The sequence below is a fragment of the Rhinolophus sinicus genome, linkage group LG04, assembly GCF_036562045.2.
Source record: "Rhinolophus sinicus isolate RSC01 linkage group LG04, ASM3656204v1, whole genome shotgun sequence".
Lineage (NCBI taxonomy): Eukaryota > Metazoa > Chordata > Mammalia > Chiroptera > Rhinolophidae > Rhinolophus > Rhinolophus sinicus.
In genome coordinates, this window is record NC_133754.1 from 123,786,980 (window position 1) to 123,806,564 (window position 19,585).

At 38.0% G+C, this 19,585-nt stretch overlaps 1 long non-coding RNA gene across 1 annotated transcript in view; it reads left to right on the plus strand.

Annotated features, from left to right (window-relative positions):
* Positions 1-6,752: 6,752 nt before the first annotated feature.
* Positions 6,753-19,585, plus strand: part of LOC141571109 (uncharacterized) — a 76,709-nt gene continuing 63,876 nt past the window's right edge. The window contains exon 1 of the long non-coding RNA XR_012495700.1: positions 6,753-6,846. This is a non-coding gene — a long non-coding RNA (uncharacterized LOC141571109). The remainder of the gene's footprint in view (positions 6,847-19,585) is intronic.

A 19,585-nucleotide genomic window follows, 5' to 3' on the forward strand; every position in this document is an offset into this window, starting at 1 on the left:
GATGGAAGCACAGGACTCTTCCATAAGCCGACATGTGGGAGCCCGAGTCAGCCCTCTACACTGTACAGGCCACAAATACTGCAGACCCAGCAGACAAAGAAAAATAAGTGCAAGGAGCTATGAGAACCAGCAAAGGCACTGAATCCAACACAGTGAGGGAGTAGGGAGGATTAATAAGACAATCACGTGAAGCCCATTTATAGCTGATTTCTCAAAGACCATAAAGATATTAACACAATTTACTATTTGGTATCTGAGCCAGACTAATAGGATAACACAATGAATGAGCTGGAGATGGTCAGGTGGAGAAGGGCAGAGAGAATAAGACATGCGGAAGCATGGAGTTTCGGTTCCAGTCAAGATGGAGCAGTAGGTAAATGCTGTGTTACCTTCCCTCACAACTACATCAAAATTACAGCTACAAAACCACCATCATTGAGAATTGCTGGAAATCTTGCAGAACTGAAGCCCTACAACTAAGGAGGTACAGAAAAAGCCACCTCAAGACGAGTAGGAGGGGCAGAGATGTGGATTGGGCTGGTCCTACACACACGTACGCCCACTAAAAATCAGGAGGGATATCTTGGTTGCAAAGGTCCCTCCTGGAGGATTGAGGGGTCCCACCCCATGCCCAGCCCACAGTTCCAATGCTGGGGAGAGAAGTCCCATATTTTCTTGTTGTGAAAACCAACGGAGATTGTGGCTGAGTGAGACAGAGGCAGCTGCACTCGCAGGCACTCCTCTTAAAAGGACTGCGCACAGACTTACCAATGGAATCACTGTCTCTGAGCTCCAGCACTGGGGCAGCAGCTGGAGATGGTGCAGGGACATATAGTGGGGAACTGAGTTGTCTGGCTTCAGAACATGGCTGGAGGGGCAGCTTTCTCCAGGATGGGGGAACTGGTGGAAGCCATTGTTTCTTTACTGAGCCCTCCCCCTTCCCAGCTGCAGACACAGGCGGCTGCCATATCTGAGTCTCTATCAAGCTGGCTAATGCCCTTCATTTGCCACACCCTAGTGATTCTAGACCCTGCCCCGCCCAGATTTCCGGCACACCCAAGCCGCTTCCAGCAGCTTTCTCATACAAACTGCCTGCTTTGGCTCATAATGCAGAATTTCCTAGGGTCTCTCAAAGGTTCATGGAACCCAGACAAGCAGCATCTGGCTTCAGCATGTCCTGTACTTCTGGCTGAGCAGCCCAAAGCCAGCACTAGCGGCAGCTGGCCTTCATTCAAGGCTTGGCTTCTCAAGGCACTTCCAAGCACGGCACAGGCATCAGCCATCTGCTGATTGTTTTGTGCTTCCTGCAGGGTAGCACCAGGTGGGGCACAGGCTGGGGCTGAATTTGACCTGCAGTGGGTCCCCTCCCAGTTAGCTCATCTTTGAAATGAGCTGGAGCATCACCTAGCTGCCTCCAAGGATGACAAACCCAAGGGGTGGATTGGGCAGGTATCAGAGCCCTGCTGAGGCAAATCCTGTTTTGTAGAGTTAGTCCCTGCACAACTCCTCCACTGTAGTCATGGCCAGTCCTCACAACCAATAAACCCAAGGGCCAATCCCTCTCATTGACATGCAAATAGCAACAAAGGCCTAACTACAAGAGGAAGGTACACACAACCCATGCAAGGGACGCAACTGGAGTGCATGGTTCAGAAAGAGTGTGCCACTGAGCCCCACAGCACATCTACTATATAAGGTCACTCTACTAAGACCAGAAGACATAGCAGCCCTACCTAATACATAGAAACAAACACAGGGAGGCAGCCAAAATAGGGAGACAAAGAAACATTTCCCAAATAAAACAACAGAACAAAGCTCCAGAAAAAGAACTAAACAAAATGGAGACTAGCAATCTACCAGACACAGAGTTCCAAACACTGGTTATAAGGATGTTCAATGATCTCAGGGAGAACTTCAACAAAGAGATAGGAAACATAAAAATGGAGATAGAAAACATAAAAAGGAACCACTCAGAGATAAAGAATACAATATTGTAAATGAAGAATACATTACAGGAAATCAACAGTAGATTAGATGAAGCTAAGGATTGAATCAGCGATTTAGAAAACAAGGTAGCAGATAACACCTAATCAGAATACCGAAAAGGAAAAAGAACCCCCAAAAATGAGAAATGTTTAAGGGGCCTCTGGGACAACATCAAGCATAGCAACATTTGCATTATATGGGGTACCAGAAGGAGAAGAGAGACAGCAAGGAATTGAAAACCTATTTGAAGAAATAATTTTAGAAAACTTCTCTAACCTGGTGAAGAAAATAGATATATAAGCCCAGGAAGCACAGAGTCCCAAACTAGATGAACCCAAAGAGGCCCACACCAAGACACATCATAATTAAAATGCCAAAGATTAAAGACAAAGGAAGAATCTTAAAAGCTGCAAGAGAAAAGCAGTTAGTTATCTACAAGAGAGCTCACATAAGAATATCAGTTGATTTCTCAACAGAAACTTTGCAGGCCAGAAGGAATTGCATAAAATATTCAAAGTGATGAAAAGTAAGGACCTACAACCAAGATTACTCTACCCAGGAAAGCTATCATTTAGAATCTAAGGACAGAAAAAGAGCTTCCCTGACAAGAAAAAGCTAAAGGAGTTCATCACCATCAAACCAGTATTACAAGGCATCTTAGAGAGTTTTCTTTAAGATGAAAAAAAAAATAAATAAATAATATGAATAATAAAATAGCAATAACTGTATATTTATCAACAATTACTTTCAATGTAAATGGATTAAAGCTCCAATCAAAAGGGGCTAGGGGTGAATGGATAAGCAAACAAAACCTTTACATATGCTGCCCATAAGAGACTCACTTCAGATTGAAAGACACACACAGGCTGAAAGTAAAGGGATTGAAAATATATTTCATGAAAATGGAAACAAACAAAAAGCTGGGGTAGTAATACCCTGTTTCCCCAAAAATAAGATCTAGCTGGACCATCAGCTCTAATGCGTCTTTTGGAACAAAAATTAATATAAGACTTGGTATTATATTATATTATATTATATTATATTATATTATATTATATTATATTATATTGTATTATATTAGACCCAGTCTTACATTATAGTAAAATAAGACTGGGTCTTATATTAATTTTTGCTTCAAAAGATGCATTAGAGCTGATGGTCTGGCTAGGTCTTATTTTCAGGGAAACACGGTACTCATAGCAAACAAAATAGACTGTAAAACAAAGACTATAACAACAGACAAAGAAGGACATAGTAATCCCACTTCTGGGTATTTATCCGAAGGAACCCAAAATGCTACTTTGATGGATGCGCTCATCCATATGTTCACTGCAGTATTATTTACAATAACCAAGATAGGAAGGCAACCTGGGTGTCCCTGAACAGATGAATGGATAAAGAGTTGGTACATATATTCAATGGAATATTACTCAGCTGTAAAAAAGAATGAAATCTTGCCATCTGCAACAACATGGATGGACCTGGAGGTTACTGTGCTGAATGTAGGAAGTCAGACAGCAAAAGACAAATGTCATATGATTTCACTTATAACTGTAATCTAAAGAAGAAAATAAACAAATGCAATGGAAACAAACTCATAGATTCAGAGAACATTGCGATAGTTGCCAGATGGGAGGAGGGTTGGGGGGGAGTGAAAAAGGAGAAGGGATTAAGAAGTACAAATTTGTTGTTACACAGTAGGGTATAGCATAAGGAACATAGTTAATAATATAGTAATAACTATGTGTGGTGTCATATGGGTACTAGATTTATCAGGGTGATAGATGGTAGGGGGGTTAGGGCAAGGTGAAAAAGTTGAAGTTATTAAGAAATACAAATTGGTAGCTACAAAATAGTCATGGGCATGTAAAGTAAAGTATAGGGACTATAATAAATAATATGGTAATAGCTATGTATAGTGCCAGGTGGATACTAGTCCGGGGATCACTTCGTAAATTATATAAATGTCTAACCACTGTGCTGTATACCTGAAACTAATATAAAACACTATTGAATGTCAACTCTAATTGAAAATTTTTTTAAAGGGGGAAAATATAGAGAAGAATAAGAGGTTCAAAGTTCCAGGTATAAAACAAATAACTTTTGGGGATGTAATATACAGCATGGAGAATATAGTCAATGATATTGTGATAGTGTGGTACAGTGTCAGATGGTTGCTGGACTTATCATGGTGACCACTTCTTTAGCATAGGGAATATAATCAATGTAGTAATAACTATGTATAGTGCCAGGTGAGTACTGTTGAATAACTATGATGTACACTTGAAACTAGTATCATTATATGTTAACTATATTTTAATAAAAATCTGTTTTTAAAAAAGCACTAAGGCTCTAAGTCTTGAAATAACAGGGCATTTTAATAACTCAGGATAGTCCATGTGAGTGGAGATGGAATACCGGGGAGACAGATCCAGCGTCATGATGAGAGATAAGATGAGGCTGGAGAAATGGCCAAAGCCAGATGATGAAGGACTTTGTGAGGTCATGCTGTAGAGCTTAGATTTTAACCAGAAGGCTCTGCTAGGAGCCACTACAGGAATTTAAACAGGGAATAACAAGATCAAATATAACTTGTGAGAATGTCACTCATAGTACGTATGCAGATCATAGATTTGAGAGCTGCTTTCATAGTACCTACTGTACTATATTGTAATAGGCATTCATCTGTCTCCACATTAAACTGTAACCTCAATGAGAGCAGACAGCATGTCTACTTTCCACTATTATATCTAATACAATGCCTAGCACATATTTAGTCATGGATGGATGGATGGATGGATGGATGGATGGATGGATGGATGGATGGATGGATAGATAGATAGATAGATAGATAGATAGATAGATAGATAGATAGATAATTAGATAATTAGATAGATAGATAATAGATGGTGGGTATCCAATATCTTTCATTTTTTTGTCTCTAATGTGTATGCAGTACTTAGCACAATGTAGGTAACTGATATAGCTTTGTTGAATAAATTAATGAATGTAGACTTCTGCCTCATTCTCCAGACTTACTTCCCAGCATTCTCCAAGATGCATGATCTGACACAATAAAATTGTATAGTTTACCCAAATTTCCTTTATTGTTTGCCTCTAGTATGCTGTTCCTTCTGATTGGAATTCCCTACCCCTATTTCATGTCTGTCCAGTGAAAACCAATTATTTCAACACTCAGCTCAAATTTTACCCACTTTGGGTGAGACTTTAGTAATAACAATACTTCCTATAGCCATGCTAATTCCTCCTGAGCCACTAGTTTCTTGGCTCTGATTGTGTACCTTCTCATTTATATAGTTTTAATTGCATTCATCACATTTTGTATTATAATTTATTTATGTACAGCTCTAGATTTTGAGCTTCTAGAGAGCAGGGACAGTCCCATTTTGCTTCCTTAACACCCATCCCAGCCTAAGCCTTGATCATAAGGGACAATCAAATAATGTGTTTATGAATGTTATCTATTTTTAAAAACTATTTCTATTTTAATACTTCTGGAGTCATTACTTTCCAATGTGTTAAGCAGTTCTTCCTTTTTGTATCCTAATGCCATCGCAGGCTACCTTCAGCGTGTGCCCTAGGGGTTGGTGAACAATTCTGTGTCGATAGAATTCACTGCCTTTGTGGTTTCTTCTTTGTCATCTCACCTTTCCTGCAGATTAAGGAGTCCTAAATCTGATGAGGTAGATCTTTAATCTTTCTTTTCTTTTTTTTTTTTGTCCTTCAGATCCTATCTTTATCCAATTTATCCTATAGGATGCTTAGAGATCCCAGAACCACACAGTATTTTAGGAACAAACGCAAGTCTCCTATCATTATACAAATAAAAGATAATATATTTTTGTGTCATTTTCAACATTTTTCCAGGGATGGTCATGATTTTTTTAGCTTTTGAAGTAAAAGCAATAAATTGAAGCAGAATTTTTTCAGTGACCTCTCAGTCTCCTTCTTTTCATAAACAAGAGCTCAAATCCTAGTGCAGTGTTTCCCCTGCCCCCCAATTCTCTCCCCAATGTCTTTTTCCCTGCCTTTTTTTCATGGCCACCTACCTCTGTCTGCAAGGGGTAGTTTCAACCCTGGTTACCAGCTCCTGTTCAATAAGATATGGTGTACAGCTTACTCCTTTCAACTAGAATACGTAAAAAAAAAAAAAAAAAAAAAAAAAAAAAAAACTAAGAACAACAGATTCTCTTTACGTTTTCTCTAAAATTAATCATTTTCCATTTTGCTAATTTCTGCTCTCAAGATTTAATAATTATTTTTATTGTAGTTAGTACTTGTAGAGTACTGTATTTATGTCAGGCACTATTTTAAGTTATTTATATTATATACATATAGTCATTCAATCCTTACAAAATTCCTATGACATCCATACACATTATTATCCCTCTTTTAAAAATGAAGAAACTGAGGCACTGTGAAACGGAGTGATTTTAACCTATGCAGTCTGACTCAGCCTAGAGGTGGGGTTTGGTGGAGAGGGAGGGAAGAGAAAAGGCAGAGAGTTTGATCTGAGCCTTTCCTTTATTAGCCATGTCTCTGGGTTAACTTGCTTAATTTTAATTTAGACTTGCTGAGCCTCAGTTTTGACATCTGAAATGTGAAAATGGAAATAGATACTTCAGTTTATTGAGAAGAGTAAATATAACCATGTATGTAAAGTATCTAGGCAACTGAAAGTGTTTAACAGATACTTCCCTCTCCTCTCCACCCAGCTAGTTCTTTTTTTATATTACTACCACCATCTGAGAGCCACTATTAGAAATCCTGTCCTGTACGAGCTGTATGAAATGAAGCCCCCATTCTCTTCACTGCAAACTGGCAATCATAAAACCCAAGGTAAGATTAAATGAGATCATGTTTGAAAGGCAATTAGCACAGAGCCCAGCATATGGTAAATGCTCAATAAATGTCAGCAGCTATAATGACAGTGGTGATAAGGAAGGGGAAGGGACAATGAAGGATTACGGTCGGTGATGAGGTTTTCACCCCAGTTCTCCCTTCTCACCTAAAAAAATGACTCCATCTGCCCTCCAGAGCTATAAGACATAGAAAAGCTTGTCACTGTTACTTCTTTAAGGGAGGGAAACTACTTGAATCCCCAGAAACTATCCTCAAGCACAACAGTCTCAACCTTCTAGTAATATTATCTGGGACATTTATTAAAATTTCAGATAGCAGGAAACCACTGAGAAGTTCTGGTCAATAGGAAAAACATGTGGCCCAGAGACCTACAGATCCACGCTTTGAGTTGGTAGCCCTGGGGTCCCATTAAAACATTGCCCTGGGATTAAATGAGTATATTTCTTGTCTGGAACCAAGATTATTGCTAGGAATCTAAATGAGATTCTTAGGGAGATTTAAGATTGATTGTCGCATTAAGGGGGCTGTTTATTTAGAAATATTTATCACCGCTTGCCAACTCAAAGCATTTATTCAAGTATCACAGTTTAATTATTGAGAATATAATAAATAACAAAATAGACACTCCTTTGGCAAATATATGTGTACATTTATACACATAGATATGTGTACTTGTGTATACACATCTGAGCATTTATCTCAGCAGTCTGAAGTATCCTTAAAATAATTTTCAGTCTGTTATATTATATCATACAGCCTAGTCTTAAATTTCTGCTCCTGCTGGACTACAGATGGTATCATCAAATATTTACCTATTGTTACATAAAGGACAATGAATACGTGTTTTCTGTCATTCTGAAAGGCCTAACCTTGTTTTATTCAAAATATGTTTCTCATACACTCATCAAGAATGTTTTAATGCACATTAAAAAGGTCACCCCATGAACATCTCCAATATTAGTAAAGAAAATTTATGTATAGATAGTGCCACTTTATAGATTAAGAAGGTGAGGGGAAGAGTTTACATTTCCACAGACAACAAAGAAAAGCAACATGATAATTTAATGGTCATCAAACTAATTCTGTGCCCAAATCATTAGACCATAATCTGCCATCAACTAACTTTGGTCAATCTTGTTTGCTTTGAAGAAAAAGAATTTTCAAAGATAAAAAGTGAAATTTTCATATTTCACTTGTACCCATTATTATGGCTTCCACAGTATTATTAAGAAGTTAAATCTAAAGTCCTTCCAAAGACTAATTTAAGCTCACAACCCAATAAGCAGATAAATTCATCTTTACTGATCTTAAAAAAAAATAGAGACATTTAAAAAAAATTAGATGTCTCTGGCCAAACCTTGAGTAAACTAGAAACTAAAGGAAAATTGCAAGCATTTCTTAATGTAAACCACGTAACTCCACTTAGAGATAATAAACATCTCACCTTTTATAAGGACTTCTAGTATTTTTCTAACGTTTGTTATGTAAAGAATTACATCAGATGAATATCACTAATTCCAGATCTACCCTTCAACATTACTCTGATCAAGTACTTTTAATCCAAACATTCTTTGCAATGTTCAGAAGTAACATATTTTAATTTAACCATTTATAAACATTTGAAATTAACCATTGCCTCAAGGCCAAATTTAAAGAAAAAAAATTAAGAACTTTAGTCATTTATGCTTTTCTTAATGTCATAGCTCATTAAAATTTGTTCTAAAAATTATTCTGGGTCTTATTACATATTTAATGTCTTAGTCCTTCAGTTGAATGTTTTTAATATTACCTTTTGAAATTAGAGATGAAAATGGTTTACTTCATCTTGCTAGTCATCCTATGCCTTTTAAAGGAAGAGTTGTTTGGCTGGACAAAAGTGTGTGTGTGTGTGTGGGGGGGGTGGTTAAGGATTAATAGGCTGTTGTAAATTAGAATGATGTGATATTATTGCTCAGTTGACAATGTAAGAAACAGGTGCGTATTGGGTTTCTCTTTGGCTTGACAAGCAGGTGTGTGGTATGTCACTGGTGCTGATTCATCCAGTCTCTCAACTTCAAACCAAAGCAATCCAAAATTCCTAGACATTTTGTTCATTTTAGACAGGAACCCTTGTGAACTCCAACCAGGCCTGGGATTCTACTTGCCCACGGACAATTTTACTAGGTACATTCAGTGGTGTTTCAAAGTTCACAAGGATAACTTTATAGGGTTGGCTGATTTTCTTTTTATAGAGCTTGACCTCATCTCTTGAAGCCTCCTAGAAGGCAAAATCAGTGAAACTTAGGACTATTCAAAGTAGATGTTGAGGGGAGAGTAATTCTCCAGTGTAGTGAACTTAAATTAACAGACTACTCTTACTCATTAATGGACATTTAAGCAACCATGTTTTGCATTCAACCGCAGTTTGAATCACACGATTCATCGTGAATCACACGATGAGTTGTAGGAGGACGTGTAAAATATATGGAATGCTGGTTCTTAGCGAAGGGTCCATGGTGAAAGGTCCTTCTAGTCATGTGTGAAAATTGTGTGTGTGTGTGTGTGTGTGTGTGTGCAACTGTGCATTTTCCTGAAGAGAAAAACCATAGATTTCCAGAAATTCTCAATGGGGCATAGGATTCCCAAAAGGTGAAAACCACTGACATGGAGAAAATAATAAATGACTACCTGTCTTTGCTTTAGTATCAGGTATTATAAAACATTGCAAGATTGCCTTCTATGACCTTTCCTAATCACATCAATCAAGACTGATTCCTATGCCTTTCTCCTCCCCTCAGAGATACTTTGAGCCTCACTCCAGTAGGTATTGCTCAGGAGGCCAGGCCCTTGAGAAGACTCTCCGACTTGGTCAGCTCCATCAGAGCACTGGTGGAACACCAGATGATTTTAGATGGCACAGCCATGACATTGAGACAAAGTCAGATAGTGACAGACATCCCACTTGACACTCTCCTTTAGTTCTTCTTAACATGGGCAAGGAAATAAATGCTGATGGGATTATTTTACCACTTCTACAAGACTTTCTAGTTTCTTCTTTCAACAGAGAGCAAGCCTCAAGCTCAGTCTTCATAGGCAACTCTATATAGCAAGAATTTCATAACATTACTTTGTTCATGGTATCTCTTTTCATGGTTATCTTCATTCAAGGCAAATTATATTGGTTTTTGACTTATAGTTAATTGAGAAAATTAATTTTGAAATAAATGTATTTAATTTTAAAAAGGAGAGACAACTTAAAGAAAAATATTTTTATTAGTGCAGATGATACAAGGATACGACAAAATCATAAAAGTGGTATGTAAAATGTAGAAATTTGGGGAACACCAGAATAAACAATTGTTCATTAAGTCATGCTTTTCTTTTTTACAAGATTGACAGTCTTTTGTAAAATTTAATTTATTTAGGACAACTCTTATAACCAGCAACAGAAATTTCTACTAAGCATTTCTGAAAAGTAAGTACAAATTCTAAGAAATGGCTTTAAAACTGATTTGTTAGGATGCTTTCAGATACTCGTAATGGAAAACACAACTGAAAGTATCTTAAACAAATAAGGACTATCTCCTGATGTTTCCAAGGTAGATTCAGGCAGTGACTCAATGACAACACCAAGAGCCCAGGTTCTGGCTATATTTTCCTCTGCCATCTTAGCACATCACTTTTGTCCTCATATTTGTTCCCCTGTGACCTCAGGATAGCTTCCATGGCACCAACTCCTCACCCAACAATGACCAGATTCAGGAATGTATGAACCACTGTCTTCTGTCCCTTTCAAGAGCAAAGGAAACCTACTCAACTATTTCCTATATTTGCCTTCACATTTCATAAGCAACTTTGTACCTCATGCCTACATTAAATCAGACATTGCCAAGAAAAAGAAAATTAGCAGGATTGCCTTAGCTCAAACCCCATTCACCCACTGGAGCTAGGGAGGGACCAATGACAATCATGGACTTAAATAACTGAACAACATTGGGGTTCTCTTGGCAAAAAAATTATGAAAAGAATGACTCTAGGGTAGGCAACCACACTGTTTACCATTAGTTTTCATTAATACAAGATTTTAACAAGTCTGGAGGTAGCAGAAAGGCTAAGGATTAATGTTGGAGAAAATTGTTATTTCAATGTCACAAATAAGTAATAGAAACCTGGGCCAAATTGACAAAATACACACAGAAGATGGTAGTTAGAAAACTAACAGTTTTTTTAAGGGTCCAAATAGAGTAAACTCTCAAAAAAATTATCTCAGGAGTTTAAAAAACATTGATTAACTGAAAATCATTCTCCCCATCCTACCCCTTTCAGATCTTGTGAGCAGGAAAAAGATCCACAAGGACAATCCCAAGGCAATACAAAAAAAAAAATGTTGTTGTCTTAAGAATTTTATATTTTCTTTATAGCTGCAGAGTAGTCATCATGAGGGAAAAATAAGACCAAACTGTACTTTGTTAGACATTTTCTTTTTTTTTTCTTTTTTCAACTTACAGGTGAAATGTGTCAAGAGCATCTCTACCTTACCTGTGCATAGGGCTTGTAAATGTTTTAATCTGGCCCTGGCAGGTAACTTCAGCACCAGTAAATAATGGAATATAAACCTTCAACTCCGTTTTCTCAATGTACTTGTGCTATAAATGATTTCTAAGCATAGTTCTTGGCTTTATTCACCACTCCAGAATGAATGGAATCAAATAAATGACTGAATCAGGATTTGGACTGAGACATAAGTGACAGGAAAGGTCACAACAAATATTGAAATATTGATTGAGCACCTGAAAGGTGCCAAGTTCTTTGTATTTGTTTTGATTTTCATCACAACAGTAACTGCAATACAGACAATTTCATTCTGATTTTAAAGATGTACATACAAGTGAGGGACAACGAAAGGGGGTGATTTGCTAGAGTTTACAAAGCTAGTAAATAGTGGAACAAAGATTTGAACTCCGGTCTTTCTGACCCCAAATTCCATGTTTTTTCCATTGAACCATCTTGCCTTCTGAAGGTCGGTGCAGCCAAATACCAAAGGATAAAATCAAGAGATTATGAAATGGGATTAAAGGAACAGGCTGAGATGTGGAGGATTAGAAAAACAAAAGTCAAAACCAAATCTAGGTGACAAATACATATTTAGTATATACTAAGAGCCAAAGAATGGCATAGAAAAGAGACTGGAATATGGGGGGACGGGGGGAGTCTAGAATCAATACTGACTCCAAGATACTTTGAGATCTAAAGGGAGGGGCTTCTTAAATGTTCCTTGGTGTGGGGCCAGAACAGGGAGTAGATGTGGGTTGGACAGGCACACCTGGGGAATAAGGAATGCACTTGGCAGGGTGGGGTTGGGGAAAACACACTTTATGGTGAGGTTGTCTTTTCACAGCGAGGTGAGATTTCACTTACCTTATACTTATATGGATCTGAGGGCAAACTCTATCTACCTAACTTTTAATTAACTGGCAGACTTTTTCTCCTTGATCATGGTCCAAATACTTCCATGTTTTACACATAGGTGGATGTTATGTTTATCATGAATCTTAGTAACCAGAGTTTATTGGGGATTATTAACGCTATGACAGTGTTACCATATTGGAGATACTTCTGAAGAAATGATGGCTCAGGTAGCATTTTTTCTATTCTTATACCAAATAGCTGGGTTATTGTTGCCTGAGTGGTCATCTGCGTGCCACTGTTATCTTAGATATGTCACTTATGGAGATTAAATATTAGTATTACAATTGTTGTTCCAAAGTATACAACACAGTTTTAGCTATCTGACTCATCTTAAGGAAAAGAATGTAGTTTATTTAAGTGTATCAATTTTAACCTGCCAATCTTCATAATGGCCTGCATATTTTTCACCAGCCCTTCTCATACCAGTGCTACCAGAAGATATGGCAGATATCTGTATCTATCCAAGCCAAAAGACAAATAATGTTAGTGCTGAGACATATTTTCAACCTGGGCTTACCAACAACCCATTTTAGTCTCAACCAAAAGTTGGATATACTCCACAAAAAAGTTGAAAAATCGCAGGAGGCCAAACCATGCAACAGAATTTCCAGAGACAGAAAACCAATGCCACACCCCTTCCCACCCACTTTCTCTAAGAGCACAGAAAATGGAGACTGCTCCACATGTCACTGGACAAAGGTCAACAGGTAATTTTATCAGTCCAATCCTACTGATCCCTGGAGGTTGTACTTAAACTTATTTTACTAAATATAATTACTAAGCACTCAATTTCTCAAAAAACATTGAACTGATTTTTCTAAATGAATTCTTCTATATTTAAACATACTTTGGAATTAGCCTGCAATATTTAGTGGTGATAGATTGTATTGCTTCTTTTACAAAGGTAATAGGAAGATTGTCTGCCTCTCCTAGAAACAGATCTATTGTGAAAGAGTCCAAAAGCTCTGGGGTTGTGGTCAGAAACAGCCTTGAGTTCAAATCCTGGCTCAACAATTTGATTCTGCATTACCTTGGGCAAGTTCCACAACCCCCCTAAATCTCTTCATCTAAAATATTGGGATAATAAATTTTACTTTAACAAATTGTTGGTTTGAGTCCAATGAGATGGCGCAAACAAGTATTTATAACAACATGTGACTTTTAAGATATTATAAAGAAATGGTAACTTAAATTTAAAAAGTAATAGACTCAATGAAGGGTCAGAAAGGGACTGTACGGAAGTACATTATAGTGACATAGAATGACTATTTGATTATTGGAAGCAAATAGAATGTTTGGGTATTTTGAAAATTCCACATAAAATCTAAAGCAAGCATCTTCCAAATATTGATGACTTCCATATCTAAATCTGCGGTCTTGACCTCTACTCCAAGCTTTAGACTTTGATATCCAGCTTCCCACAGGACTGGTCCATTTCAACACATCCAAAACTGAACTTACATCTTACCCTGCAGAACTATGGTTATATCCTAACTTAGTGGAGGGTACCTATGATTTCACTCAGTCACAGAATTCTCAAACCTGGATGTCATCCTAAAATCCTCCTTTTGTCATGTTCCACCCCAAACATTTAAATTAAGGATGATAGAGCTCTGGTTCTTGAACCTGGCAGAGCTTCACAACTAGGTGCTTTGTAAAAAGCCCTACCCCAGAGAGTGACTCAGAAGGCCTGAAGTATGTCGTGGGAACCTGCATTCACATATAAATAAACAAAACTTCCACAGAGACTCTGATATTCATTAAGATTTGGGAGCCACTCTTGCGGTGTACCGTCTTACCAGATCTCATATTTGCCCCTTCCCCTCCATCCCTACTGCAGCTCCCCCATTTCAGACCCTCGTATCTCTCTTGAATACTGAAATGATAAGTGGTCACTCTACATGTTGTCCCTCTGGCCCCTACCCCATTTAATCTATTCTTCCAGTGCTGCCAGTTTTATTTATCTGAACCTAAGCTTTAGAGAAAAACAGACCTAAATTCAAATCTCTGCTTTGCTAACTACCAGACTAATAATCTTCAGCAAGTTATTTCATCTCTCCTTAAGACACAATTTTCTCGTCAGGAAAATAAGGATGATACTAAAACCTATTAGATGAGGTTTCTATGGGATTACACATGTAAAGCTCTTAGTACAGGCACTGGCATATAGCAAGCTATTAGAATGACCACTATTGCCTTTGTTATTGCGACACAAATCTAATTATGTAATTCCTGTTTCACGTCCTCCTTCTGCTCCCAGCCATCTTGTCAGAGAGCAACTCTCACTGTTAGGCCTTCTTGATTCCCTTGCTTTTCTCCAGCCTGGACCTCTAACTATTACTCGTCATGACACATCCTCTGGTATTGCATGGCCTTCCAGATTTCTTCCCAGGGCTCACACCTGAGGCCTGCCCAGATGTTACAGCTCAGTCAAATGAGAATATCTAACCTGTGTTCACTTGATTCATCCCCTGCCTCTGACTTACCAACTACCAACTAACGAACTCTAAATAAAGTTAATAAGCACAATCCTCTTTTTGTTTTGTATAGTGCCCAAGTTACCATAGATATATGGTATACATAATTACATGTTCCTCCCTAATCAAAGTTCTGAGCGATTCTTGCCTCGGCCAATACCTAAAGTTTAAGCTCAGGGAGAAAAAAAGAAGATAGAAACTCAGGTAAGCTCAGGTAGAAGTAAAGGAGCCCAGCCTAGAGAGATGTCATTTTCTGGGGGAGGGGGGTGAGTCTGGTAGTCAGATCATCACTCTTCTTTATAAGGGAGTGAGACATCTTCATTCCAGAAAGGGCACATTGTGGCTGAAGCAGTACCCCAGCTTTTGACTGGGGGTATTTGAAGGCTCGGAGGAGACAAAGTAAAGCCCTTGGGAAAAGAGATAAGTAGGACACACACAACAATCGTAATGATGATCACAGCCTAACTTTTATTGAGCATCCACTATGGATTGGGTGCTACGTTAATTCTTCTACAAACATTTTCTCTAATTGTCACAACAGCCTTATAAGAGGTTGAGTGTCAGATGGAGAAACTGACTCTCAGGGGAGTTAAGAGACCACCCAGCAAGTAAACAAGCCTGCCCCACCCCCTACCCCCACCACTCACCCCACCACTTTGCTTGCAAGAGCCCAACCACAAGTGCACATGAGGAGATATTGCATCTCACTGAGCACGGCCATGTCCCAGGGGTTCTCTTAAATCGATTTGCATACTGTGCTCAGAAGAGCATAGTTCCTATGCTCTTCCGAGCACCATTTGCAAAGTTCTTGTTTCTTTGATCTCTAGGATCCCATTTCCTTCATTCAGGCCAGACAGGGCTGGTTGCAGGTGAGGCTAGAGCAAACTAACTTAGGGGACTCAAGTGCCAACTGTAGGTTGACAGCACAGTTTCAGATACTGGCCTAGACAACACTATTCTTTTAAAACACACAGCAATTCACTCATAAATCTACCAGACTCTGCCTATCATATAAAAGTAAATAAACTTCCTGAGAATCAGTACTGGAGAATTACTCCAAAATACTCAGGCCACATGTCCTCATTAGTTAGAATCCAAAAAACAACACAACCTAGCAACATGAGAATGAAAAAGTAATTTTTGGCACAAACCTGCAAAAGCAGCCATTAAAACTTACATGACAAAACATACATGACAACTTTGAAACAACGTGAAGTAGACTTATAAGTTCAAGTCTAAAAAGGAGTCAAAACTATATCTACCATATGGACATAATTATGTTTTTGTTTAAAGCACAGAAGACAAAACAACAGAAAGAATGTACCACAGTATGAATGGGGATTCACTCTAGGTGGTGGCAGCAGAGGTTATACTGTTTATTTTTCTGCTTATTGACACTCTGTGATATTTTTAAGGAGAAAAGGTTAATTCTCAATGAAAAATATTAACTGTATTTTAATAAAAAGAACTAGCCTTCTGGAAATTCATAGTGTATATCTGAATTGTTTCAGAGTCTGACTTAGCCCACCCGCCTATTTTCTTCATAATGTAGCCATGTTCCCATGACCTAACAACCTGGTGGCCTGTAGTAGGTTTGGCTATTTTCTTTACTACCTTATAAAGAGACTTCAATAGGTTTTTGGCTTCATAAACTATCAGAAATCCAGTCTTCTTCCCAGCAGTCCATTTACATAGTGTGATGTGGTGTTAAAACACAGGACCACACAAGCAAGGGCTGGTTTTAATTGTTAAGCATTTCCCATTGTGTTTGATTTCTTCCTTCTCTCTGACGGACTCGAGTAGAACTCATCTATAAACTGCTGTTCCTTAAGGACTCCCAACCCAAATAGGGCTGTCCCCCCACAGCGTATCCTGAAAAAAGTAGCCAAGTCACAAGATTGCACCAACCAATGATATCTCAGAATCCTCACCTAAGAAAAACTGGATGCCAGCTTCATCATAGAGAACACAGAAAATATCAAAGGACCCTTGTTACTGTCTTTCAGTGGTTGATACATTTTTCAGTTTCTGTTTCAAAATACTTTGGCAGCCATTTTACTCCAGGGAGCCAGAGAGGGGAAAGTCTGTTCTTGCATCATTACCAACAGCTTGGGGAAAACCCAGTCCTTTAACACACAGAGCTGGCTGCGTTTGTCTGCACAGAGACAGTCAAACTGCGACCCCTTAACATCTCATGCCTTCTGCTGTTATTCACTGAGCACCACTTGTGAGATTTAGTAGAGAGCACAAAACACTCCAACGAGCCCCTTTCGGATCTGCAAGTGTGAGGTACACCTCCTTTCTTCCACCTCCTGTTAACCCTGCTTTGTTGAAAAGGTGAGTTCTGTCAATTCATTTCTATAAAGCAATACTGCTCTATATGACACTGCCAAAACCACAGTAATGATATCAGGTGAGGACAATCTGGATCACTAGAAAGACAAACTGTAGGTTTTCAAACAAGTATGAGACATATATCTACCATATAAGGGAAGAGGAACCCAAGAAGATTACGAAAGAAAAAGAGCTATAATGGTGGAGGAGGGACAAGACATCTAAGGGAAATGTAGATCTAGAGATAATAAAGAAACCAAGAAAAGAGTTAAAAAAAAAAAAAAAGTGGAGAAAATTTCTGTCTGAAAAGAAAAAAAACACTCCCTTTTTACCTCACTTTTGGGTGGTCTGCATTGGAGGGTGTTAAGTGGTGTTGAGGAACCCCAAACCTTCCAGCAAGATCAAATTCGCTTTTCCACAGATTGTTTCCTCACCTAGGACAGGACCATCACACCCTCTTTCAGACTTGCTCTCTCTCCTTCCCCCGAGTGAAATTACGTGATCTTCTATATTTATGTTTGGCATTGATTTCTTTTTAATTTTGACAAAATGAATCAGAACTGAAGAAAACAAAAATAACATCTCATACAAGGCCAACTGGACAAATATTTTCCAGGGATTGACAATTTCTTTGGTGTTAATTCCATGATTGTGTTCTTTTCTGGCTCTCACAGGGGATCCAAACAAACTCAGTAAAAATCAGCACCATTTATTAACACTATTCATTTTACCAGACTGTGAGGCAATCCAAAAGAAGATACATGGTTCTTCCCTTAAAGAGATGAGAATCTCAAAAATGTGTACACACTGCACTGTACACCTGAAGCTGAAGCTGAAAAATAATGAATGTCAACTCTGTTTTTATATGTACATATATATAGTTACAAGAAGTGGAGTACAGCATCAGGAATAAAGACAGTTGAAATGTAATGGCTGTGTGCGATGTCAGAGGGGTAGAAGATTGGGGGAGGGAGGTTATCACTTTGTGAGGGATATAAATGATAAATGTCTAACTATTACATTGTTTTGCACACCTGAAACTAAAAAAAAAAGAACTGCATACATAAGCCCCAGCTAAGATTTTAAAGGATCTCAGAGATGGTTTATAGTGAGAAAATGCACATTGATAATAAAGAATATGTTAAATTCCTATGAAGTTTCTACCTTGGTAATCATTACAGAAGAAGAGTGACCAAGAAAAATGATTTTTATTTTTTATTTCTAGCCTATGATACAATGCACTTGTCACTAGACTCATGTGACCTTCTGCACATGAAATATCGCTAATAGAACTGAAGAATTGAAATTATATTTTCATTTAATTTAATTGAAATAATAAACATAATTATTTATATTAAACTAATATTCAATTCAATTATTGGTAAACATTAAGTACGTTTGAAGCAATTTAGATATATGAATCTACTTTTTCAACTGCAAACATTATAAAATCTAAATATTATTTCAAATGACAATTTAACACCCTAATTAATGTGCTATAAGTGGAAAAAATGCCACAGATATCAAATAGTTACACGAAAAATAAATGCAAAATATTTCAATATTTTGTATTTGTCACATGTGAAAATTGATATATTAGGTATATTGAGCTAAGTTAAATATATTATTAAAATTATTTTCACTTTTTTTACTTTTGTAGTGTGTCTATTAAAATTTTTTTTTAATTTTTAATGACATATTTGGCTCACATTATATTACTTTCAGACATGCTTGTTGTTTTCTGAAAGCATATTATTTTTATTTCTTTGTTTATGTTCAAAAAGAAACTCAAACCTCTCCAAACTGAGGTTGCCTTTTAACTTTTCTATCAAACATGGCTGACTTAAGCAGGAAAGACACAGACTCAGCTGAGGAGAACAAGCCCTCCAGTACTGCTCCCTGCCCTCACCCCTCCAAGTATTGCAGAGGTTTGAGCAGAGCCCCATTCTCAGAAACACAGTTTCCCTTCTCTAAGACACTCCTAGACAATAAAATAGGACATTTCTGGAATGTGTTAAATACAAAAAGAAATCCCTACTCATTTCTGCTCCCTTATTTCAGGTGGGCGGTGGTCCCTTAGGTGGTCCACCGCTTTTGTTCTTGCCCTGTTTGCCCATGGGTGGGACTGATTATAGAGAAGATGATTACCCCGTTCTGTCTGTTCTTTGCAGGGGAAGCAGTAAATATTAAGCTACATACACCTGAGTGCCTGCGTCAGAAATGAAGTTACAGGTAGCCTGGTCCTTCCCACCTCCCCCAAAATTGAGACCCAAAAGCTCACAACCTGGGGTTGCGGTTTAAGAAATGAGCGTGGAATATGTCATTTCTTGTCTCTACTTCTCTGCCTGGCTAGCTCCTGCTCACCCCAATTAAGTCTTCTTTCTTTCAGGAAACCTTTCCAAATCCAAGCTATTGAGTCTCAATGTCCTTTTCTTTACTTCAGTCATACCCTGTGT